The sequence below is a fragment of the Protopterus annectens genome, chromosome 11.part0 (assembly GCF_019279795.1).
Source record: "Protopterus annectens isolate FY-2018-M chromosome 11.part0, PAN1.0, whole genome shotgun sequence".
Taxonomy (NCBI): Eukaryota; Metazoa; Chordata; order Ceratodontiformes; family Protopteridae; genus Protopterus; species Protopterus annectens.
Genome location: NC_056745.1, coordinates 59,904,542 through 59,931,726, shown reverse-complemented (window position 1 = coordinate 59,931,726; position 27,185 = coordinate 59,904,542). Strand labels below are relative to the sequence as shown.

The following is a 27,185-nucleotide window of genomic DNA, read 5'->3' as shown; positions in this document are numbered from 1 at the left end:
CATAATTGACTATGATGAACCTGTCAGCCTGCACCTTACCAGACACCTGCAGCAACTGGAAAGACCACATACGTACCTCGACAAGAGGATCAAAGGGCTCAAACAGATGCCACATACTGACTGGTTAAAGAAACAGCAGCTCTACTCAGTGGCATACTGCCTCTTCATAGGCAATCTCTGCCTGACATATAAAGCCATGTCAAGCCCTCACTTAATGGCCATGCTGCACCTCAGCATATCCAGATCCCATCAGGATACACGCTGGAAAGACTTGAACCTCAGGAGTGATATACATAGGACATGCTGGAGGGGCACATTCATAACTCAGAGGCTCCCTTCATTCTGGAATATTATCCCAATAGAGGTTAGGCAGAGTGACTCAGTGACTATCTTCAAGAGTGATATTAATGACTGGATGTGACATTGTAGGGTTGCCCTGGGTATCACTTATGTGTCACTGTGAGACAGAGGCACAGTATACTAACCTTGGAAAAGGGCATAGCAAGACAGATTTGCAATGCACATTCTGGCTAGGTGGATACATGCCCTGGGCAGACATCCCTGTATGAACCTATGGACCTATGTATCTTGTTCACCATTGGCCCTATGTGCTGTTAATCACCAATGCAATCTCAATACTATGGTAGCATGTGCAAAGGTCAGTTGTCAGTCACCTCTATGGTACAGTTGTGGAATATGTGTGTCATGTAGTAATGTCACAGCTGCCACATGTACACAGTCAACCCTATCCCCTACCCATGGATGTACAACATATGTATGAGATGGAAACACATGGCCAAACTGTGGACTAAGCACTCTAAACCCAGTACTGGCATAACCTGTCGGGTGGCATGAAATACTACAGTGACAGCAATACCAATCTGATGTGGACCTACACTGACAGCCATACAAGCATGGAAACACACCGGGCCATTTGTGGAGCCTAAGGATAGCATCCTGCATGACTGTCAGACATCTCTGCAGCTGGCACACAGGCATACGTTAGGCCTGCACACAGCATGCATAACACATAGCACACAAATCCTGTGTGCCAAACAAGCACAGTCTGCACAGCTATATAACACTACTGCTGCAGTTGTGTTAGGTACTTTTATTGTCCAGTACATTGAGGACATGCTCACCAGGCTGGACAAGGAGTAGGTCACAGTGATATGCTCATGGGGCACTGTGGTCCACCACATAACACAAGCATACAGGTCAGTCAGATGCATGGACACATATGACTCAGTCATTGTCCATGCCACCACAGCTGATGTGGGATGTCCCTCACTGGGATACATGATAGGGAACATGGAAGGGATCACTGAGCAAGTGACACAGGCTGGTAGAACCCTGACCTTGGTTGGCATCAGACCCTCACCAGGGATTCTGACATATTACTGAATGCTAATGAATTACTGTAGCTACAACACCCTCGCTGAACAGTTCTTAGCATGCGGTCACTGCATTGCTATGGAATAACATCTTACCACTCCCACAACAGGTGAAAACATGCAGCACCTGTTCATCAACAACAGGTAGACTATATTCCCCAGACCAGGTGTGTATCCCTCACTACTAGGCTGATAGCATCTACATCTCACACTGTATATACACATCCCACATGCAGCACCTGCACAGAAGACCACAGTCATAATGTTACCCTGTGCAAATACCATGTATTCACATGTGGCAGGCATCACACATGGTAACTATTGAAGGTCACAGGTACATATGTGTATTTGGCACACATACATCATGTGTGCATTGCCATAACTGGTTTAATCAATGTCATGCATTATTGTGAGGGACAACCCGCACACATGGGCATTCTGTGTGGGCAAAACACATGTGGCATGTCTGTAATCAAAAGCCATAAATAATTGTGATATCGTTTAGAAAGGGGTATGTGCATCCTGTAGTGTGTTTTCCCAGTTGCCAAAAGGGATATTTCAGTCATACACACTTAACCCTCCTTCACACACACTTGCTGGATTCAAATCCCTACCTCACTATATTATGACACTAGAGACGAACGCATTAGCAGAGCGTGCTATTCGCATTACTGGGAGATTTTCTTTCCCCTGATATACTTATAGGGTGCTGACATCATCAGAGTTTAGAAAGTGGAATGAGCATCCTGTGGTGTGTTTTCCCAGTTGCTAAAAGGGATGTTCCTTTCATACACACTTACACCCCTTCACACACACTTGCTGGATTCAAACCCCTACCTATGTTATGACACTACTGACGGACGCATTAGCAGAGTGCGCTATTCAGATTACTGGGGGATTTCTTTTCTCCTGGTATACTTATAGGGTGCTGACATGATCAGTGTCTAGAAAGGGGAATGAGCATCCTCTGGTGTGTTTTCACAGTTGCTAGGAGTAACATTTGGACTACGTGTGTGAGCATGCCCAGTTCAGCCTTCCCATGGCATGTTGTGTGAAAGATGTCTCATTTATCTAAGTGTGTGAGCATGCCCAGTGTGGGCTTTCCATATGTTGAACTCTGCAGCCCATCACATTTGTGGATGAGTGTGACCTTCAACAAATACCTCCAGTTTATGGTTGTGTGTTCTGTGCCATGTTGTGTAGTTACTGTCCAAATGCTTTTTGTGTGAACACAACAGGGAGTATACTGTGCCTGCAGGTTTTGCATGGGATACTTTGCACACAATTGTCAACATCCGTTCATACTGACCTAACACTGTAGTACTGTATAGTACTTTCACTGTGGTGGTCAGTATCCTGGGCTTTAGTCCTATCACTGCTTTACATTTCCATAGTGTGCACAACAGCCTGGTTAGGGTCCAGTTGTGCACATCTGCACAAAGGCGGTGCCTCTACGGACCCTGGTAATTACTGCCCCATAAGCTTAACAAGTCTAGTCTGCAAAGCTATGGAGAGGATCATAACTGAGCTCATAAACAAAGATATAGGGGACATGCAGACATTGTACCCATCCCAGTTTGGCTTGGTCAAGGGCAGATCATGCCTTTTGTACTTGGTGGACATCTTCAAAACGGTCACTTAGGCCATTGTTGAGGGAAAGGCAGTCCATACAGCCTACCTTGGCCTTGCAAACACTGTCAACACAATAACCCACTCAGGTATTGTAGAAGACCCTACCAACTGAAATGTAAACCCATATGTCACAAGATGGGTTGCAAACTGGCTTAAGGACGGGACCCACAGGGTTAGAGTTGATGGCACTATGTCAGACTCCAGGCTGGTCACAAGTGGTATCACACAGGGCTCAGTCCTTGGCCCCCTATTGTTTGTCATGTACTTCTCAGAAGTACAGGCCAACATGGGAGTACTTTGGCTGACAAAGTTTGCAGATGACTGCACACTGGGCACCATAGTGGACAGTGCATCAGACACAGATATCCTTTAGAAGGGACTCACGGAAACTGATAGCTGGTGCCAGAGCCATGGCCTGAAGTCAAATTGCACAACATGTGTAGACATACCCTTCGGGAAAAGCAAGGTAACCCCAAGCTACCATATGGGTGGCAATCCTCTAAGCACAGAGGAGGTTATCATGGACCTGGGGACACAGGTTGACAGTTGCCGTTCTTCTGACACTCACGTTGCTAAAGTGGCTAGAAAGACCTTCTACATTGCCCACCTGATCAGGAAGGGATTCACATCCAGATCTAGTGGGTCATTGTTCCCCTGTACTCTTCACTTATCAGACCGGTGATCGAGTACAATGCCCTATTCTGGATGTATCTCACCCAACATCTGCAGCAATTGGAGAGACCCTGAATGTCCCCCACCAAAAGGATAAAGGAACCCCAACATCTGTCATATGCTGCCAGATTGAAGACACTCCGCCTATTCAGTCACATACCATCTGCTTAGAGGTGACATGTGCCTGACATGCAAGGCCATGTCCAAACAGGAATTAATGGACATGCTCCACCTCAAAATCGGCAGATCCACCTGAACCACTAGTGCAAGTGACTTACACCTTAGCATGGATGTACGTTGGACATGTTGGAGGGATGGAATTATCACTCGGAGACTCCCTATGCTGTGGAATACAATCCCGGTCCATGTGAGGCAGAGCACCTTGCTGGCTCTGTTCAAGAGGTATCTTGACCTGTGGATGGGAGGTCATAGGTTTACCCCGGGGATCGTCACTGTGTCACTGCTGGAGAGAGGCACGACAAAGTAATGGGCACAGTACTGTTTCCATATAAGGGGTGGTGTACGCCAACAAACTCTGGGCTACACTTATACCTGCCTTAGGGAAGATAGCCTAGTATAAACCTATGTACCTATGAACCTATCTGACCATGTTGCATTATGTTCAGATGTGAACTACTTACAACAGCCTCATCCAGCATCAGTAGTGCATTCCACAACATGGGTGTACATTGGCAAACACTACCGATGTGCCCTAGGCCATTTCTAATGATAGTCGGAGAGTGTGTTTGTCCGTCAACACATTGTAAGTGTAGTTTGCCATGACATATGTCTTGTTTAGTGTACTGTGCCTCTGTCTACCTGTGACATAACATTGATACCCAGGGTAAATCTACCATCTCCCATCCACTCATTAGGATTCCTGTTGAGGGGAATCAACAAGTGACTCTATGGATAACCTGTACTGGTAGTTTACTCATGCAAGGGGTGGCTTCTGTGTTATGGATAATGCAGTACAGCTTGTCCTATGTATGTCAGTGCTGGGGTTCAGGTCCCTCATGTGCATAGCTCCCTGCCATTCAGATTGTACAAGGTGCAGCATGTGCATTGATTCCAGCTTGGACATGGCTTTCTACATCAGGCACAGCTTGCGTCTGGGTGGACAGCATGGCAGTGTGTGGAGCTGCACTCTGTTTAATCAGGCGACACATTACATGTGTTCCAGCTCTTTCATACTCCTGGTGAGGTACTGTTGTGGACTTTACAGTTGCTGGATGTGTCTGCTGAGGTACACCCCACAGGGGCTGTTGTGGTCATTTCTAATGCTGATGACAGATAACTGCAGAACCACAATGACCTCCCCTTAGCTAGATGTCAGAAAGCATGGACCATGCAATCACAAATAAAAACAAGACCCTCTCCACAAAGGGAAAGTGGCCTGTCTGGTGGACCCCAACCATAAACAAACTGTATAACAGATATGGGATACTAATGCAAGACAGAGCTACATCTCCAAAAGGGAAGACAGCTGTGATCAGCACTAGTAGAAAGCTACATTATCTCGTAAAGACATTTAAGGTCAACTTGGGGACATAAATCACCAAAGACAATGAAGGTAACCACACTGCTTTCTTCAGTTATGTCAGACACCTGGTTGGGAACCCTCAGATATGCTCAGAGTTGGTACACAACAACATATATTCCAGTGACCTGACAGATATTGGCAACATTCCGGCAGACAGCTTCAGTGCAATTTACCCCCTCCCTCACCCCCAAAAGAAGATAGTTATCACAGCTGTATGTAACCTCACTGTCATCTTGGATGTCCATGTGAGAGCCGCACTCAGCAAAGACAAGTACACAGCATCAATGGGACCTGATGGTATCCCCGGTTGCATGCTATGTGAACTCCAGAAGGAGCTGGACCCGTATATACAAATGCTATTTAACCTTAGTCTTGCTACAGGATGTGTACTTGAACACTGGCATACGGCAACAGTGGTCCCACTCCACAAAGGAGATGCCTCCACAGACCATGGCAACTACCACCACACAAGCTTAACCAGTCTTGTCTGCAAAGCTATGGGAAGAGTCATTATGGAGCTCTTACACAGAGACATTGCTGACCTACAGACCCTTGATCCCACCCAGTTCAGCTTTGTACAGGGCAGATCCTGCCTTTTGCACCTAGTTGACTACTATGAAACTATCAGTAGGGCCATTGATGAGGGCTACGCAGTCCACACAGCCTACCTGCACTTGGCTAAGGCCTGTGACACAATACCCCACTCAGGCATCATAGACAAGCTCAACAGCTGACATATAACACCATATGTCACAGGATAGGTTGCAAAATGGCTAAGAAACAGAACCCATAAAGTCAACATTGCAGGTGCCTTGTCAGATTCAAAGCCAGTCACAGGTGGTGTCCCACAAGGATGTGTCCTGGGACCCCTCTTAATTGGTATTTACTTTTCAGCTGTGAGAGCAAACATAGGAGGGTTGTGGCTGACAAAGTTTGCAGATGACTGCAACCTAGGCACCATAGTGAATACATCAGCCGGCACACACATCCTATGGAATGCCGTCACAAAGACGGATAGCTGGTGCCAGACTCATGGCCTGAAACTGAATGCAACTGATGTTTAGTCATCCCCTTTGGGAGGAACAAAGTACCCACAGATCAATACATAGACAGCAACCCACTGAGCACAGAAAACAAATCAGACACCTGGGGACACGTGTAGATAGTGACATCTCGTTGACACCCATGTTGCCAAAGTGGTTAGAAAGACTTTCTATCTTGCCCACCTTATCATGGAGGGTTTTCCATCCAGATCATAGGAGGTCATTGTACCACTATACTTCTCCCTTATCAGGCCCATGATTGAATACAAAGCCCCATTTGGTATGTACCTCACCCAACACTTGCAACAGCTGGAGAGACCCCAAAAGTACCTTACCATGAAGATCAGGGGTCTACAACACATGTCATATGCTTCCAGAATAAAGGAAATCCAGCTTTATTCAGTGTCATACTGCATACTTACAGGTGACCTATGCCTGACATACAAGACCATGTCCAATCAGGATTTGGTGGACATGCTCCACTGCAAGCAATCCAAATCCACCAGAACCATGAGAGCTGAAGATTTGAACCTCAGCACATACATGTATAGGACATGCTGGAGGGACAGAGTCATAACTCAGAGGCATCTCACACTCTAGCAGAGTATCCCAGTTCATGTTAGACAGAGTCCCTCACTGACTCTCTTCAAGAGACATCTGGACAACTGCATATGAGACAGAGGCACAGACTAGACAGAGGCACAGTCAAGTTATTCAATTATGTAAGGGGGTCATAATGTGTCACTACTAAGTCAGAGGCACAATATTCAGAATCTATTCTGTACACTTATTACCACTATAAGGGGTGACAATAGCCACATCACTATGGCTAGGCTTATACATGCACTAGGGCAGATAGCCTAGTAGTAAACGATGACACTATGAAACTATGCTGTATGTGTAGGTATTGTCAGTCAAGCACTATAATGTGGTTTGGGGGGCTTGATATCTCCCTGCATTCCAACATTGTTTTGTCTATTCCTTCTAGCATGTCTAGAGATCAGTTGCTAGTGTCCTCTCCTGCTCAGCTGGTGAACCTGGGAATATTGAGGCAATGTTACAATTACCTCATGTACACTAACAACCCTCTCCTTCTCCCATAAAACACACATACATGTGAGAGATGCAACTATATAGCCAAAGTGGAGGCTGAGCTTTCTCAACATAGGACTAGCAAGACCAGAGAGAAGGTGAAGGTAACCACACACACCACAAACCCAGTCTCACATAGCACTATCACAACTTAAAATCATACACATAGACACACAAAGACATACTGGAGGCTCTGATCAGAATTCTACCAATACAGCAGCGGCCACCACAGCAGACACCCACACAACTGCCTCCACAGGGCACAGCACATGCAACACATAGACCACAGAGTCAGTGTGCCAAACAGTCACAGCCCTTAAGGCCAAACACAATGCCAGACACACTTGTCATAGGTGACTCCATAGTCAGACACACTGACTTCCCGCTCACCAGATCGAGTACGGAGGAGGTCACAGTAAGCTGCCTATCGGGCACTGGAATCCACCACATAATGCAAACACTCAGGTCACTCAACTGCAAGTACAAGTCTGACTCAGTCATTATCCATGCTGGTGTGAACGACCTGAGATGTACCTCCCTGGACTACATGAAAAGAGACATAGAGGATCTCTGATTATGTAGGCCAGGCAGGTATGACCCTGACCTTGAGCAGTATCCTACCTTCACCAAGTATGATGCCACATAAACAGAGACAAGATGATCAGCTGTAATAATTGGCTTAAACTGTGGTGTCATTCAAAGGGGGTCCAATGTCTGTCTGCCTGGGATGACATGCTGGACAGGCCACTCTGATTTGCAAGGGACGGCTTGCACCTGTCACCCCTGGGCTTCCGGATTTTGGCTGAGGCTCTTGCCACCCCCATTGTGCCTTTTTTATGCAAGAATCAGATTCTACACCTACCACCCTAAAACACAGAAAAGGAAAAACACTAAGGGTAATGCTGCTCAATGCCAGAAGTCTCAACCTAAAGCTGCACACACTCAATGCCCTTCTCAGTATGGAGAACATTGATGTCTGTGCTGTGCCTGAAACCTGGTTCACGGCTTCTGACAGCACCCCGGCACTATCGGGTGTTACCTCATATCATGCCCGCCCCAAAATCCGGACAACACCAAGACAGGAGGGTGGGTGTCCATATTCATCGAGGACACCCTCACCTCAGGGTTGGTGGCAACACACGATGCATCGGAGACCATCCAAGTGCAAGTAACCATAGGCAAGACTGCTCTGCAGTTTGTAGCATGTTACATGCCACCCTCTCAAACTCAGGTACCTCACACAGCTGTCCTGAAAACACTGGAGGGGATAAATGTATCTCCCAACACCATCATACTGGGTGATTCCAACTATCCAAATATAGATTGGGATCACTACTCAAGCCCCAACACTCTAACCCAAAGGTTCCTAGAGTTCATACACTCAAATGCCATGGAACAACTAGTCACCATCCCCACAAGAGGAGACAACATACTAGAACTCATCATCACGAACATGGGGTCACAATGTTCAACACCAGAAGTATACCCATCATTTGTGAGATCAGATCATGAACTAATCTCAGTGGGATTCCACATCCCACCCCCACCCCAGATAGACAAATAAAACAGTGAAAACCTTCTCAAAAGCCAACTTCACACTTCTAAAGACTGGTGTGGTCTCTTTCAAGGCCCCCAAGCCAGCGGACACCATTACCCAAGCCGCTGTATCACTTACAAATGCCTTCTACCAGCACCTCCAGGACTGCATGGATCAGGCAATCCCAAACAAAACAAAGAATCTTTGTACCACAGGCAAGCATCCAGTCTGGTGGACCCCAGCCATAAACAAGCTCTACAACAAAAGGAAGGAGCTACTACAAGATAGAGCTTAAACTGTGAGAAGGAAGACACCCCAGCTCATTATGAGTAAAACACTGGGTTCCCCCATAAAATCATCCAAGGCAAATTTTGAGAGTAAACCCGCTCAGGACTCAAGGGACAATCATGAGGCCTTTTTTACCTATGTTTGACACCTGGGAGGGAACTCCCAGATATGCTCAGAATTAGTTCGAAATGATGTAAATATCACTGAACCTACAGACATTGCCAACATACTGGCTGACAGGTTCAGTGCGGATCCCCCCCCTCCCCCCCAGCTGGAGGGATATCTATACCAGAGGATTGTAGCCCCCCAGACATCTCAAATGCTGGGGTGAGAACTGCTCTATCCAAGGCGAAAAACACTTTATCCATGAGACCAAATGGTGTCCCCGGTTGTGTGCTCCATGAACTCAATGAGGAATTAAACCCGCAGTTAGGGCAGCTGTTTAATCTTAGCCTCACCTCAGGATATGTGCCCAAGGAGTGGCATACGGCAATGGTGGACCCACTTCACAAAGGTGGTGCCTCCACCAACCCCGGAAACTACCATCCCATCAGCTTGACAAGCCTGGTCTGCTAAGCTATGGAGAGGATCATAATGGGAATAATAAATGAAGACATAGGGGACTTGCAGACATTGGATCCAACCCAGTTTGGCTTTGTCAAGGGCAGATCATGCCTTTTAAACTTGGTTGACTTTTTCAAGACAGTCACCAAGGCCATTGACATGGGCAAGGCAGTCCACACAGCCTACCTTGACCTGGCAAAGGCTTTCGACACAATACCCCACCAGGTATCATTGAAAACATCACCAGCTTAAATGTGAACCCATACATCACAGGATGGGTTGCAAACTGGCTAAGTGACAGCACACACAGGGTCAAAGTTACTGGTGCCATGTCACACTCCAAAACTGTCACAAGTGGTGTCCCACAGGGCTCAGTCCTGGGACCACTTTTGTTCTGCATCTACTTTTCAGAAGTACAAGCAAACACAGGAGGATTATGGCTGACAAAGTTTGAAGATGACTGCAAACTGGGAACCATAGTTGGAAACCCATCTGACACAGACATCCTTCAGAAGGGTCTCATAGACATGGATAACGAGCCATGGCCTTACGTTAAACGCTAAACAATGCATAGTCATACCCTTCGGGAACAACAGGGTTACCCCTAGTTCCCATCTAGGTGGCAATCCTCTAAGCACAGAAGAGGTTATCAGGACCTGGGCACCTGCTGACAGTAATATTTCGTTTGACACTCACGTTGCCAGAGTAGGCCTGGGGCAGTTCCTGCTATTAGGACAGTGGTCTGCAGCAAGCTATATAGTAGTAGTCAGTTTTAGCCATTGGTATTTGACCATAGGTAATCCATGTTGCTTCTTGTTGTGGTACCAACATGGGTGTGTGGTTAGCCATGCCATTTATTGCTAGTCACCCTCATTTTGTAGCTTGTTCCATGTTTTTGCACATGTACATCACTGTATGAGGTGTGACCTGATAGTGTCAGGGTGCTGATGTGGGCTTTGACCCTGTTTTCTATTACAGCACTGATATCTACATTCTCTATACTGTGTGTGTTTACACTGCACATTTATACTTCTGGCATTGGGTAGCATTACATCTAGGTTCCTATCCCTTGTGGTACCTATGAGGTAGGTTTGTGTTTTTTGTGGTTTATGATTGGTGAGGGTGGATGTTAGTCAGGTCCTCAGGTGTGCATATGGTACATGGTATTACATTACTTAACACATGGCATTCATGCCTCAGGTGGTGCTGCAGGGCTGCCTCTGTCGGATGCACATACTACAATCCCTGTACATGTTTGGAAGCAGGTTGTGTCATGTTAGGCATCCCTGTTACTATATGAGTGAGTCAGAGCGGGTATCAGTCCCAGTGTTCCTACTGACCAAGTGTATGTGCTATGCGTTGCCTCTTTGCCAAGGCCAGGGCATACTGGGCACGCCTTCTTCTGCCTACTGGGACAAGGTCAGGTTGTTCCTCCTCCGAGTCACCTTCTGCCTGTGGTGGCCTTGGCAATGGTGGGGGGATGTTAGGCCCAGCCCTGTGCTGGTCCTGCTGCAGCTGTTTCCACAGGATCATATTATGTAGCATAGCACATATCATGACCATTTGGGTACATGTAGTTGGTGTACTGCAAGGCTCCACCAGATGTGTCCAGACACCGAACCATGATTTGAGCAGCCCAAACACATGCTCTATGACATTACGGTTTGTGTGCGTGTGCCTCATTATGGCGCCCTGTTCAGGTGTGTGCATTTCTGATGGGTGTCATCAGCCACGGCTCAAGTGCATAACCTGCATCCCCACTAGGTGTCCGTGTGGGAAGTCCCCACTGGCAAATGATTGGTACAGCTGCGTCAGATGCCAGATGTGGGAATCGTGGTAGCTCCCAGGGCAGCCAGCACACACATTCATTATTATGCCCTGGGCATCACACACGACCTGGCAGTTGATGGAGGGGTATCCCCTGCGTTAATGTAGGCTCTACCCCACTCACCACCTGGTGCTTTGATGCATATGCGTGCAGTCTATTGCACCCAGCACCTCAGGGTATCCCGCTATTTGCTGGAAGAGACGCATATTGCTGGCACAACCTCACGGTCATTAGGAACATATATATGATCACCGACATGTGCTGACATGGCATCCAGGAACTGGTGCAGTACCCTGGAGGCTGATGCCTGTGATATCCCCATCATATCACCAGTTGGTCTCTGGAAGGTACCTGTTGCTAGTATTCTTAGGCCAATACATACCTTGGTTTCCACTGGGATGGGTTCCCCTCTGTTGGTTCTGTGTGTGAGATGTGGCCTGCACAGCTCAACAATCTGCTGCAGAAGGTCTCTGTCCACTCTGTAGCGCCTACTATCTCCAGCTCATGTAACCCATGGTAGGTGACCCTGGGCCTGTATACTCTTCTCCTTCTCCTCTCACTCTGGGTTGTCTGTCAGCATCTGCATTGTCACCACCCTCAGCAATTCACCTTTGCCTGATTATAACAGCTATGGCAGCCCTAGCATTTCTGCTCTGAGTTCAGCTTTTTCAGTTTTAATTCTGATAGCTTACTTTCTTGCAGTATCTCTTGTGGGAAACACCCTGCACTGCTCTTTTGCAGTGTTTTAAGTGCTGGGTTGGCTTCTAGTCTGCCTGCATAATTGCCTGCTTCCAATTGTTTCCACCAATTAACTCCAGCAGTATCCTCTGGCAGTTTCCGTATTTTGGTTGTTTCCTGCTCTCTGTTTCCTCAGGGGAGCAATGTGCACACCAGCTTAAGCATCCACAGTCACTTAAACCGGGAAACCCCCCAAGGTGGGAAGCAAACCTTAACTTGAACCCCAGGTGTTCTGTTAAAACCCCCAAGCCGCCTTAAAAACCCCCTTTCCCCCAAATTGGGAAAGGGTTTCAACCCCCCCTGTTAACCTCCTTGCCCCCCAAAATCCAATTTTCAAAAAACTTTTAAGTGGAGGGATTAGGTAAAACCCAAATTTCGGGTTTCCTAGTTTTTCTGTTTGGGCCACAACCCTCCCCTATTTTTTTGGGCTGGGCCCCTTACATTCCCTTAATCTTACAAATTTGGGGTTTTTTTTTTGGGGAGTACCTCTTTTTCTGGGTTCCTTCCCCTTTTTAATCCCACAAAAAAAGTTATTAAAATATTTTTTCATTTTTTCAGAATTTTCCTATTTCCCTTGGATTTTTCCATAAAGCATTTTTTTGGGCTTACAACTTCCTTTACAAAACCCCCAAAGGGGCCATAATTGGTTTTTGGGGCGCAACCCCTTGCTTCCCTTAATCATAAACCCAAAAAAAAATTTTAAACCTTTTTTCCCCTTTTTATGCCAACCCTTTTTTGGATTGGGTGCTTAATCATAAACCCAAAAGTTAATAACCCCTTTTTTTGCAAAATGCCAATTGGCCCCTATTTGGCCCATTTGGCAGCTTTAAACAAATACCCTTTTATTTTTGGAGGATTACATTTCCCCCTGGGAAAACTTTTTCCCACAATTTGGGCTTATAATTTGGGTTTTTTGAGGTTTCACCCCTTGCTGGTAAGCCTTCCAATCTTCCCAAAAAAAAAGGGGAAAATTAACTTTTTTGCCCCCCCCTTTTTATTCCAATTGGCCCCATAAGGGGGAAAAATTTCCCCTCCCTTTAAGAAACAAACACCCTTTATTTGGATTTCATAGCTTCCCCTTTTTGTTTTTTCAAAATTTTTATTTCCCCTGATCCCTTTTCAGCTAAAACCCGTTAACACGGGGGCTTTTAGGGGGAAAACCTAAATTCCTCATTTTAAAATCTTTACTCAAAATAAATAATTAAACATTTTAAATAAAATTAACTTTTCTTACACAAAATTTCTTAAATAAAAGGGAACCAGAAAAATTTCAATCTTAAAACCCTGTCCTTCCCGAACCCCCCAAAGTAAGCCATTAGAAAAACCCTTTAAAAGAAAATTTTAAATTTCCCCCCCCTGCTTTTAAAATTTAAACCCTTAAGGTCAAACGCGAGGAAAGGCAAATTTTGCCATTTAGTCAAAAAATTTCATTCCTGGGATTTTCGGGAAAGAGATTAGGGTTTTGCTTTTTTCCCCAAAATAACCCCAAAAAAATTTTTTATTAGGATGTTTCCCTCCCAGTTTTAAAAAACCAAAAAAAAACCTTTTGGGAAAAACTGGTGCAAAAATCATTTTTTAAAACCGCCCGGAAAACTTTTAATATAAATTCACTAAATATTCCTTCAAAACCAAAAAAAAAAGCTTTTTAAAAAAATAATAAAAAAATTTTTGGTTTTGTCTGACAACATTTTTCATTTAAAAAATTAAGGGAACCGGGAAATTTTTCAATTTTAAACCCTTAAATTTGCCACCCCCGTTTTTTTTGCCCAAAATTTTTAAAACACCCTTAAAGCCCGAAATTTTCAAATCTCCCCTTTTTAAAAAGAAAATTTTTTAAAAGGGCAAACTGGGTGTTTTTAAATTTGGGTTTTTTTGGTTTTGCCTTAAAAAAGTTTAAGGGAAAAATGTTTTTAAGGTTTGTAGTTTCCCCTAAAACTGGTTACTACAAATTTAGTAAAAAAACCCCTTATAAATTTCTTTCCCCAACCCCAAACATTTTAACCCCAAAAATTAGGTTTAAATTAACCCAAAGAAATTTCAAAGAAAACAGAATTAAAAAAAACCCAAAACAAAAAACCCGATCGAAAATGAGAAAAAATCTGTTTCCAAAAACATTATGTTTAAAAAGGAAAGGGAAGACTTCATTTTTTTAAAAAAATCTAAAAAAATAACAATAAATGCCTTCCCAAAACAATTAACCAAAAAAAAACGTTTTTCTTAAAAAGCTTTAATGAAACCCTTTTAAAACCCTTTGGGTTTTGTTTAAAAAAATTTTTAAGGGGTTTTTTAAAAAATTTTATTAATGCCCCTTAATGGGAAATTTTTTCAAACCCTTAATTTTTTTTTTTTTTTTTTTTTTTTTTTTTTTGTTTTTTTTTTTTTTTTTTTTTTTTTTTTTTTTTTTTCTTTGGGAACACTTTTTTTGCAAAAAAAAGGGGAAAAAAACAAAATTTTTGGCCCAAAAAACCAAAGGGACAAGGAAAACCAAAAAAGAAAAAGGGGGGAAAAAAAAAATTTGGTTTGGCAAGATTTATTTCCAAGTTTTTCCAAGGACAGTAAAATTTTTTAAATTTTTTTAAAGGAGTGTCCTGGGACCCCTCTTAATTGGTCATTTACCTTTGTCAGCATGTGCAAAGCAAACAGTAGGCAGGGGTTGGTGTGCTGCACACAAGTTTGCAGAATGAAACTGCAACCAAAGGCACCCCCCCCCCTCTTAATTGGTATTTACTTTTCAGCTGTGAGAGCAAACATAGGAGGGTTGTGGCTGACAAAGTTTGCAGATGACTGCAACCTAGGCACCATAGTGAATACATCAGCCGGCACACACATCCTATGGAATGCCGTCACAAAGACGGATAGCTGGTGCCAGACTCATGGCCTGAAACTGAATGCAACTGATGTGTAGTCATCCCCTTTGGGAGGAACAAAGTACCCACAGATCAATACATAGACAGCAACCCACTGAGCACAGAAAACAAATCAGACACCTGGGGACACGTGTAGATAGTGACATCTCGTTTGACACCCATGTTGCCAAAGTGGTTAGAAAGACTTTCTATCTTGCCCACCTTATCATGGAGGGTTTTCCATCCAGATCATAGGAGGTCATTGTACCACTATACTTCTCCCTTATCAGGCCCATGATTGAATACAAAGCCCCATTTGGTATGTACCTCACCCAACACTTGCAACAGCTGGAGAGACCCCAAAAGTACCTTACCATGAAGATCAGGGGTCTACAACAAATGTCATATGCTTCCAGAATAAAGGAAATCCAGCTTTATTCAGTGTCATACCGCATACTTACAGGTGACCTATGCCTGACATACAAGACCATGTCCAATCAGGATTTGGTGGATATGCTCCACTGCAAGCAATCCAAATCCACCAGAACCATGAGAGCTGAAGATTTGAACCTCAGCACATACATGTATAGGACATGCTGGAGGGACAGAGTCATAACTCAGAGGCATCTCACACTCTAGCAGAGTATCCCAGTTCATGTTAGACAGAGTCCCTCACTGACTCTCTTCAAGAGACATCTGGACAACTGCATATGAGACAGAGGCACAGACTAGACAGAGGCACAGTCAAGTTATTCAATTATGTAAGGGGGTCATAATGTGTCACTACTAAGTCAGAGGCACAATATTCAGAATCTATTCTGTACACTTATTACCACTATAAGGGGTGACAATAGCCACATCACTATGGCTAGGCTTATACATGCACTAGGGCAGATAGCCTAGTAGTAAACGATGACACTATGAAACTATGCTGTATGTGTAGGTATTGTCAGTCAAGCACTATAATGTGGTTTGGGGGGCTTGATATCTCCCTGCATTCCAACATTGTTTTGTCTATTCCTTCTAGCATGTCTAGGGATCAGTTGCTAGTGTCCTCTCCTGCTCAGCTGGTGAACCTGGGAATATTGAGGCAATGTTACAATTACCTCATGTACACTAACAACCCTCTCCTTCTCCCATAAAACACACATACATGTGAGAGATGCAACTATATAGCCAAAGTGGAGGCTGAGCTCTCTCAACATAGGACTAGCAAGACCAGAGAGAAGGTGAAGGTAACCACACACACCACAAACCCAGTCTCACATAGCACTATCACAACTTAAAATCATACACATAGACACACAAAGACATACTCGGAGGCTCTGATCAGAATTCTACCAATACAGCAGCGGCCACCACAGCAGACACCCACACAACTGCCTCCACAGGGCACAGCACATGCAACACATAGACCACAGAGTCAGTGTGCCAAACAGTCACAGCCCTTAAGGCCAAACACAATGCCAGACACACTTGTCATAGGTGACTCCATAGTCAGACACACTGACTTCCCGCTCACCAGATCGAGTACGGAGGAGGTCACAGTAAGCTGCCTATCGGGCACTGGAATCCACCACATAATGCAAACACTCAGGTCACTCAACTGCAAGTACAAGTCTGACTCAGTCATTATCCATGCTGGTATGAACGACCTGAGATGTACCTCCCTGGACTACATAGAGGATCTCTCTGATTATGTAGGCCAGGCAGGTATGACCCTGACCTTGAGCAGTATCCTACCTTCACCAAGTATGATGCCACATAAACAGAGACAAGATGATCAGCTGTAATAATTGGCTTAAACTGTGGTGTCATTCAAAGGGGGTCCAATGTCTGTCTGCCTGGGATGACATGCTGGACAGGCCACGCTGATTTGCAAGGGACGGCTTGCACCTGTCACCCCTGGGCTTCCGGATTTTGTCTGAGGCTCTTGCCACCCCCATTGTGCCTTTTTTATGCAAGAATCAGATTCTACACCTACCACCCTAGAACACAGAAAAGGAAAAACACTAAGGGTAATGCTGCTCAATGCCAGAAGTCTCAACCTCAAGCTGCACACACTCAACGCCCTTCTCAGTATGGAGAACATTGATGTCTGTGCTGTGCCTGAAACCTGGTTCACGGCTTCTGACAGCACCCCGGCACTATCGGGTGTTACCTCATATCATGCGTTCCGGCCCCAAAATCCGGACAACACCAAGACAGGAGGGTGGGTGTCCATATTCATCGAGGACACCCTCACCTCAGGGTTGGTGGCAACACACGATGCATCGGAGACCATCCAAGTGCAAGTAACCATAGGCAAGACTGCTCTGCAGTTTGTAGCATGTTACATGCCACCCTCTCAAACTCAGGTACCTCACACAGCTGTCCTGAAAACACTGGAGGGGATAAATGTATCTCGAACACCATCATACTGGGTGATTCCAACTATCCAAATATAGATTGGGATCACTACTCAAGCCCCAACACTCTAACCCAAAGGTTCCTAGAGTTCATACACTCAAATGCCATGGAACAACTAGTCACCATCCCCACAAGAGGAGACAACATACTAGAACTCATCATCACGAACATGGGGTCACAATGTTCAACACCAGAAGTATACCCATCATTTGTGAGATCAGATCATGAACTAATCTCAGTGGGAGTCCACATCCCACCCCCACCCCAGATAGACAAATAAAACAGTGAAAACCTTCTCAAAAGCCAACTTCACACTTCTAAAGACTGGTGTGGTCTCTTTCAAGGCCCCCAAACCAGCGGACACCATTACCCAAGCCGCTGTATCACTTACAAATGCCTTCTACCAGCACCTCCAGGACTGCATGGATCAGGCAATCCCAAACAAAACAAAGACTCTTTGTACCACAGGCAAGCATCCAGTCTGGTGGACCCCAACCATAAACAAGCTCTACAACAAAAGGAAGGAGCTACTACAAGATAGAGCGAAATCCGTAGAAGGGAAGACACCCCAGCTCATTATGAGTAAAACACTGGGTTCCCCCATAAAATCATCCATGGCAAATTTTGAGAGTAAACCCGCTCAGGACTCAAGGGACAATCATAAGGCCTTTTTTACCTATGTTTGACACCTGGGAGGGAACTCCCAGATATGCTCAGAATTAGTTCGAAATGATGTAAATATCACTGAACCTACAGACATTGCCAACATACTGGCTGACAGGTTCAGTCACGGATCCTCCCCAGCTGGAGGGATATCTATACCAGAGGATTGTAGCCCCCCAGACATCTCAAATGCTGGGGTGAGAACTGCTCTATCCAAGGCAAAAAACACTTTATCCATGAGACCAGATGGTGTCCCCGGTTGTGTGCTCCATGAACTCAATGAGGAATTAAACCCGCAGTTAGGGCAGCTGTTTAATCTTAGCCTCACCTCAGGATATGTGCCCAAGGAGTGGCATACGGCAATGGTGGACCCACTTCACAAAGGTGGTGCCTCCACCAACCCCGGAAACTACCATCCCATCAGCTTGACAAGCCTGGTCTGCTAAGCTATGGAGAGGATCATAATGGGAATAATAAATGAAGACATAGGGGACTTGCAGACATTGGATTCAACCCAGTTTGGCTTTGTCAAGGGCAGATCATGCCTTTTAAACTTGGTTGACTTTTTCAAGACAGTCACCAAGGCCATTGACATGGGCAAGGCAGTCCACACAGCCTACCTTGACCTGGCAAAGGCTTTCAACACAATACCCCACCTGGGTATCATTGAAAACATCACCAGCTTAAATGTGAACCCATACATCACAGGATGGGTTGCAAACTGGCTAAGTGACAGAACACACAGTGTCAAAGTTGCTGGTGCCATGTCACACTCCAAAACTGTCACAAGTGGTGTCCCACAGGGCTCAGTCCTGGGACCACTTTTGTTCTGCATCTACTTTTCAGAAGTACAAGCAAACACAGGAGGATTATGGCTGACAAAGTTTGAAGATGACTGCAAACTGGGAACCACAGTTGGAAACCCATCTGACACAGACATCCTTCAGAAGGGTCTCATAGACATGGATAACTGGTGCCAGAGCCATGGCCTTACATTAAACGCTAAACAATGCATAGTCATACCCTTCGGGAACAACAGGGTTACCCCTAGTTCCCATCTAGGTGGCAATCCTCTAAGCACAGAAGAGGTTATCAGGGACCTGGGCACCTGGGTTGACAGTAATATTTCGTTTGACACTCACGTTGCCAGAGTAGGCCTGGGGCAGTTCCTGCTATTAGGACAGTGGTCTGCAGCAAGCTATATAGTAGTAGTCAGTTTTAGCCATTGGTATTTGACCATGGGTAATCCATGTTGCTTCTTGTTGTGGTACCAACATGGGTGTGTGGTTAGCCATGCCATTTATTGCTAGTCACCCTCATTTTGTAGCGTGTTCCATGTTTTTGCACATGTACATCACTGTATGAGGTGTGACCTGGTAGTGTCAGGGTGCTGATGTGGGCTTTGACCCTGTTTTCTATTACAGCACTGATATCTACATTCTCTATACTGTGTGTGTTTACACTGCACGCATTTATACTTCTGGCATTGGGTAGCATTACATCTAGGTTCCTATCCCTTGTGGTACCTATGAGGTAGGTTTGTGTTTTTTGTGGTTTATGATTGGTGAGGGTGGATGTTAGTCAGGTCCTCAGGTGTGCATATGGTACATGGTATTACATTACTTAACACATGGCATTCATGCCTCAGGTGGTGCTGCAGGGCTGCCTCTGTCGGATGCACATACTACAATCCCTGTACATGTTTGGAAGCAGGTTGTGTCATGTTAGGCATCCCTGTTACTATATGAGTGAGTCAGAGCGGGTATCAGTCCCAGTGTTCCTACTGACCAAGTGTATGTGCTATGCGTTGCCTCTTTGCCAAGGCCAGGGCATACTGGGCACGCCTTCTTCTGCCTACTGGGACAAGGTCAGGTTGTTCCTCCTCCGAGTCACCTTCTGCCTGTGGTGGCCTTGGCAATGGTGGGGGGATGTTAGGCCCAGCCCTGTGCTGGTCCTGCTGCAGCTGTTTCCACAGGATCATATTATGTAGCATAGCACATATCATGACCATTTGGGTACATGTAGTTGGTGTGTACTGCAAGGCTCCACCAGATGTGTCCAGACACCGGAACCGTGATTTGAGCAGCCCAAACACATGCTCTATGACATTACGTGTTTGTGCGTGTGCCTCATTATGGCGTTCCTGTTCAGGTGTGTGTGCATTTCTGATGGGTGTCATCAGCCACGGCTCAAGTGCATAACCTGCATCCCCACTAGGTGTCCGTGTGGGAAGTCCCCACTGGCAAATGATTGGTACAGCTGCGTCAGATGCCAGATGTGGGAATCGTGGTAGCTCCCAGGGCAGCCAGCACACACATTCATTATTATGCCCTGGGCATCACACACGACCTGGCAGTTGATGGAGGGGTATCCCTTGCGGTTAATGTAGGCTCTACCCCACTCACCAGCTGGTGCTTTGATGCATATGTGCGTGCAGTCTATTGCACCCAGCACCTCAGGGTATCCCGCTATTTGCTGGAAGAGACGCATATTGCTGGCCACAACCTCACGGTCATTAGGAACATATATATGATCACCGACATGTGCTGACATGGCATCCAGGAACTGGTGCAGTACCCTGGAGGCTGATGCCTGTGATATCCCCATCATATCACCAGTTGGTCTCTGGAAGGTACCTGTTGCTAGTATTCTTAGGCCAATACATACCTTGGTTTCCACTGGGATGGGTTCCCCTCTGTTGGTTCTGTGTGTGAGATGTGGCCTGCACAGCTCAACAATCTGCTGCAGAAGGTCTCTGTCCACTCTGTAGCTCTACTATCTCCAGCTCATGTAACCCATGGTAGGTGACCCTGGGCCTGTATACTCTTCTCCTTCTCCTCACTCTGGGTTGTCTGTCAGCATCTGCATTGTCACCACCCTCAGCAATTCGCCTTTGCCTGATTATAACAGCTATGGCAGCCCCTAGCATTTCTGCTCTGAGTTCAGCTTTTTTCAGTTTTTAATTCTGATAGCTTACTTTCTTGCAGTATCTCTTGTGGGAAACACCCTGCACTGCTCTTTGCAGTGTTTTAAGTGCTGGGTTGGGCTTCTAGTCTGCCTGCATAATTGCCTGCTTCCAATTGTTTCCACCAATTAACTCCAGCAGTATCCTCTGGCAGTTTCCGTGTATTTTGGTTGTTTCCTGTTTCCTCTCTGTTTCCTCAGGGGGAGCAATGTGCACACCAGCTTAAGCACGCTCACAGTCACTTAAACGCGCGCACACATCCCTACACGGTGTTACACGCGCGCACACATCCTTACACGGTGTGAACTAGGCTGATTCATGTTAAAATGCGCGCACACTGCCTTAAACATGTGCATGCCTGCGCAAACCGTTGTAAACGGTTTGCAACATGCTCCCACATGTTGAACCTGCCTTACACGCGCGCACACGTGCGCATGCACGTATATCAAGAAACTTTGAGTGTAGGGATAGCGTAAACCTTCAATTTCTTGACTTTCCTAGTGTTCTGTTGGGACACACCTCCCTCCCTGATGTCCGTCTGTCACCTTACATTGCCCTCCAATCTGGTACATTTGTTTCTATCCTTCCCCCCCGTGATGTCACCTACCTCTTACTCTGTTCCTCCCCCTTCTCTAACTCTTACACTACTCAGAAAGTGCTCATTACCTATGTGGCAGTGTGATTCAGTATTGTAACCCTCATTTACATAGGATTGCCTAGTAATGCTTAGTTACATGTCTTACACGGAGCTTCCCCTCCTTGACAACCACTAAACGGAGGCCATATTGTTTTTGGTCTGCAAGTCCCTCCATTGACATTCCATGTAATACATAAATCCCACAATTGTGGGCTTATAAGCTTCGGTTTTCAGTTTTAGGTAGCGCACCCGTTTGCTGGTATGCTGCAGTTACACATCATAATCCCACGAAAAAAAAAAAGTTATATAACATATTTTTGCAACACTTTTTCATGCCAATGGCCACATATTTGGCCATTGGCATGCTTAATGAAACATATGCACCCTTTATTTGGAGCTGACATACATTCCATGTAATACATAAATCCCACAATTGTGGGCTTATAAGCTTCGGTTTTCAGTTTTAGGTAGCGCACCCCATTTGCACGGGTATGCGCTGCAGTTACACATCATAATCCCACGAAAAAAAAAAAGTTATATAACATATTTTTGCAACACTTTTTCATGCCAATGGCCACATATTTGGCCATTGGCATGCTTAATGAAACATATGCACCCTTTATTTGGAGCTGACATAGCTCCATTTTAGATTTTGCAGAAATGTACTCAGTTGTCAGCTGAGTACATTTCTGCAACACGCCGTACACGGACTGGTTTCAGCTTCGTGGATCGCTCAAATACCTCATTTGCATATCTTTGAGCTGCAAATGAGGTATTGAGCATTTCCACGCCCAGTCCGTGTAAGAGACGTGTTAGCTGTCTCTTACACGGAGGTTTGGGCTGTACCTGAATCGGGAGGCTTACACAGAGGCTTACACTACTCTTGAACTCCGTGTAAGCCTTCCTGAATCTGGCCCAAAGCCGCGAACGCTCATATGATCGAAAATGCCGGTAATTGAACTTGGTATTAGCCCCCCACATCCCCCGCTAACTATATATTCCAACTTCAAGATCACACTACAGCGAGGAAAGGGCAAATATGCCACTCTTCACTGTACCACGACCCCACAAACACCCTTTCGATTCCTGGCATTTTCGCTCATGAGCATTCACGGTTTTGTCTTTTCGTGCTTCTAAAATACACCCCACTTTTTATATCCACTGTATGTGTACCATCCTTTTCAGCTTTTTGTAGCTCTTTTGTTAAGCACTGTGGGTACTCTTCTAGGTGCATACATCACTGAAACTGTCCTGGAGACATTTTAATATGGCATTCTACTGCCAAATATCTCAAACCATCAAATAAGTAAGCATATTGTAGTAAAATATAACAATCTGCTATAGTCTGATCAAGCATTTCATAAAATATAGGGAACCAGAAAGTACAATCTTCAAACCCAATGTCATTCTGAACCACCCCATGATCTGTAGCTACATTAGAAACACCCTTAGATAGACAACTGTAATGTACAGAATGCTGCTTTAAGAATCAGAACCTATAAGGTCAAACTGCTGATTGCTAAATGGTTCTTATTAGCAGTTGTTGCCATATTAGTCAATGGAATTAATGCATTCATAGGTTTGTAGTTTCATAGCTGGTTACTAGGCTAATGAGTACTAGGGCCCTTATAAACCTAGCTTTGCAACCCAAACATAACCCAAAAATTAGATTTATATTAGGCGATGATTTCCAAGTAACGAAACCACAGAATAAACAAACCAAAACAAAAAAACCTTGATCGAGGAATGAGAAAAATGCTGCTGAAAACAATAATAGCATACTACTGTTTAATAACCGCTTTCGTCAGAAGACTTCATCAAAATAATGCATAATTCAAAAAATACACAATAAATAGCGTTTCCAATTAACAATTAACCAATTAAAACAAACGTTGCTTTCTTAAAAAAACAGACATCAACTGAACAACTTTAATTCATTGGTTTTGTCAATGCACAATCTATGATTTTTTAAAAAACATTTAATATTAATAGCCTCGTTTAAGCCTGGAAATTTATCAGATTTTAACCTAATTTGCCACAATGTTTCTCTTTGCTCTAAATAGTTTCTAAAATCACCCCCTCTCAAGTCTGATTTACAAATCTCAACTACTGAAAATAGAAACTTTTTAAAATTGTGGCAAACTAAGGAGTGTTTGAACACGGCCTTGGTCTCATCCTTGTGGTTAATGCTGTAAATATGTTCACGAATACGTGTTTTCAAGCATCTTGTAGTCATTCCAACATAAAAAGCTGGACATCCACTACAAATGCTGATGTAAATAACCTCCTTAGTGCAACAGTTAACGTACCCAGGTACAGCCAAAGTTCTATTTAAGGTGTCAATCACAATGTATGGCCCTTCTGAAATGTACCTACACATGTTACATTGGTGGCAAGAAAACAGTTTCCTTCATTACCAAAGTGGTCACCCTAGACACATCGTTAAAAACATACCCAGCATCTGTTACAAATGAGAACAGTAAATCTGTTGGGCCACAGCATCATGTGATTCAAACAATGGAAAGGAATGACTTGCAGTTTTATATAGTACACTCTGGGAAGCCAGGCAAGCATAATTCAATATGCAATGCCTCCGAAAATCTTAATGCACAGCCAAACATAATAACTGATATTTTCTTGGAAATGTCTGGTCAGCATGATGGCTTATTATACCAATGGTATAAAAAGTTGCTTTATAAAATTCATTAGGCAGATTTGGGTATAGATAAGTGCAATAATGGTTTGGACTGGAATGTCTCATTATATAGAAATGACGGTGCAAAACTGTGAGATTTCTGACACTTTTTTGCAATGACAACATATGCAATACCAGACAGACCATGAAGCAAAGTGGTTGCAGATTTATTTCAGTTTCAGGACAGTATCATATTTATGTTGCTTATTATTCAAAGGGGTTAATATTGACTCACCAACAGTAATTTCAGAGAGTGACTTATCAATATTGTGAAAAACCACTATCAACATTAATTGAACTTTTTTATTTTGCACAGGGCATGCCTCCCTGCACTTCATCATGTGGGGGGAGAACATCCACACCTCATTTTATATATAGATATATTAGTTTCACAATCATACAGCACTGGGGAAAAGGTCACCCTCACTGACTGCTGAATATGGTTTTCAGAGTTATTCATTTGCAGTAATGGCACCTACACTAATAGCAATCATGCAACCAACAGGCTCCCTTTCAAAATATCATGAGGTCATAACATTGCATATTACATCACTAACAATAGCCATTATGCTTCCTAAGGCGAGTTTTTATGACATAGAATTCTATGTACCCTTATTTCAGACCGTTGTCACAATTTGTATATCATGAGTTTTCTTGATTTTCATAAAAATGGAACTTTTAGTTTACAACAACCAGTATAAGGAATCCACAATAAAAGAGGCAAACTGAAGGAGTCAAAAAATAAATAAATAAATAAATAAATAAATTAAAAAAACCGAATTGCCACTTCAAAGACCCTTGTTATTTCCCTTTGCTTAAATGCAGAAATGTTACATTATAATGAGTTTGCTGACAGGAAGAAAGGTGAAGATGAATTTACCTGCTTTATCAGTGTTGTTACAATCACAACACAGACTACATGTAACACAAGGTCATCAAGGAGCACAACTAGAGCAAAGTCTGACTGTGATAATCAGCCAGTGCGTTGTGTATCGAACAGTGGAAGCTCTCAGAATACAAATTCACACAACAAACATAAAGGGCGGTGACAAGCTGCTGTCACTAAACAAGCTGACACCCCAGTGTCTCATAGCTGAGGCCAAAAAAGGGCACTTGCTAAGATACTATAGAAAGAAATCTCTACAAAACAGGACTTGCTCAGCCCAGAGAGTTGAACTGCCAAACAGAGCAACTAACACAGAGTGAGTCCATACCTCTCAACTGTCCAGATTTTTGCAGAATATCCAGATTACTGCTTCATGCTTTTGGTCTGTTCCTCATAAAATTTGCGGTTTTCTTTCAAATCATTGAGGACTTGAAGTCATTAAATAATGACAAACAGTTGAGTTTAAGACCACATATCCTTCAGAAAATGTGTGCTAACACAATACTTTCTATTCTAGCAACTTTCTAAGTTTATCAAAGCAATATTTAAAAATTGGCCATATTTTTGGGCCTTTGCCCCATTATTTTTGGCTTCGTCATGATTTCTTCCGCTAAATGGTTGAGAAATATGATAGAGACTATGCCAGGACTTCCTATAAGCACATATCAGAAATCACATTTCTGAACCTAGCATTACTTCACTTACTGACTGTTATGATCTCACTCGGGTTTTTGATAGCTCTGACTGCAATGCCGCATTTCCTTCCACATTGTCATCATTGTTCATGAATTCTACTACAAAGAATATAAAGTTTCAAGACTTTGAAGCCTATTAAGTAGACTATAAGGTCATAAAGCTGTGCTATGTTCTATTACAGCAAAGACTGATAACTGCAGTTATTATTCATAAAAGTGTACTTATACATTTTTACAAATGTTATGTCATATGACCTGTTGCATGACTGAAAGTGTGAAATGTATTTCACGTGAGAACCCCACTATATAAAGCAGAGCACAATTAATGCTATCTACACTTGTGCATAAACACTATCTTTAGGGGACAGGTATAGTATATAAAATGAGAGAACCACTTTATGAGTCTGTATCCTTAATCTACAGCTTGAGTGTCATGTGATTCTTCCTGTTTGGGATGTTGTTGCATTAGTAAATGGATGCACTCTTCTAATACTTGCTCTTGTGTGTGTCTCCCAGAAGGTCTACGGTTGATTTGAAAGAGCCCAAATGTCACAGAAAGTTTTAGTTGGGAGCTTACAGTTTTAGGCACATTCACTTACACACTTACTTGTCCTGAAGTATCTTCTTTGGTTCCTTATTGAGTGGTGCAGGACTGGTAAGAGATACTGCAATGTGCCAGCAGCCCTCAGCCATATTTTTGAGTCAGATCACAGTATGTCATCAGTTAGCCAGATATCAGCTACAGAGAAGTTTGATAATCAATGTTTGCACCAGGAGCCTTCACTGAGGAAGGCAGTGTTTCTGTTAAAGAAATGTACAATGACTATGAACACACTGCAAGAATGTCTTCTATTTTCAAGAGAAACCTTGACGATTGGATGGGTAACAGAAAATACACCCCTGGGATCACTTCATTATAACAAACTGAACAATTCACTCGAGTGATTTATTGATGCCATCTCTGATTCAAAGGTAGGCTTTCTACTGTACTACTACCACAGAAGTATACTGACTCGGACAACACAGCAGTTTTTTTATTGGGATTCAAGTATTCCTGA

The 27,185-nt window shown here is 44.1% G+C and overlaps 1 protein-coding gene across 2 annotated transcripts in view; it reads right to left on the bottom strand.

Annotated features, from left to right (window-relative positions):
* Positions 1-27,185, bottom strand: part of CNTN1 (contactin 1) — a 1,190,489-nt gene that overhangs the window by 519,565 nt on the left and 643,739 nt on the right. The window lies entirely within an intron of this gene.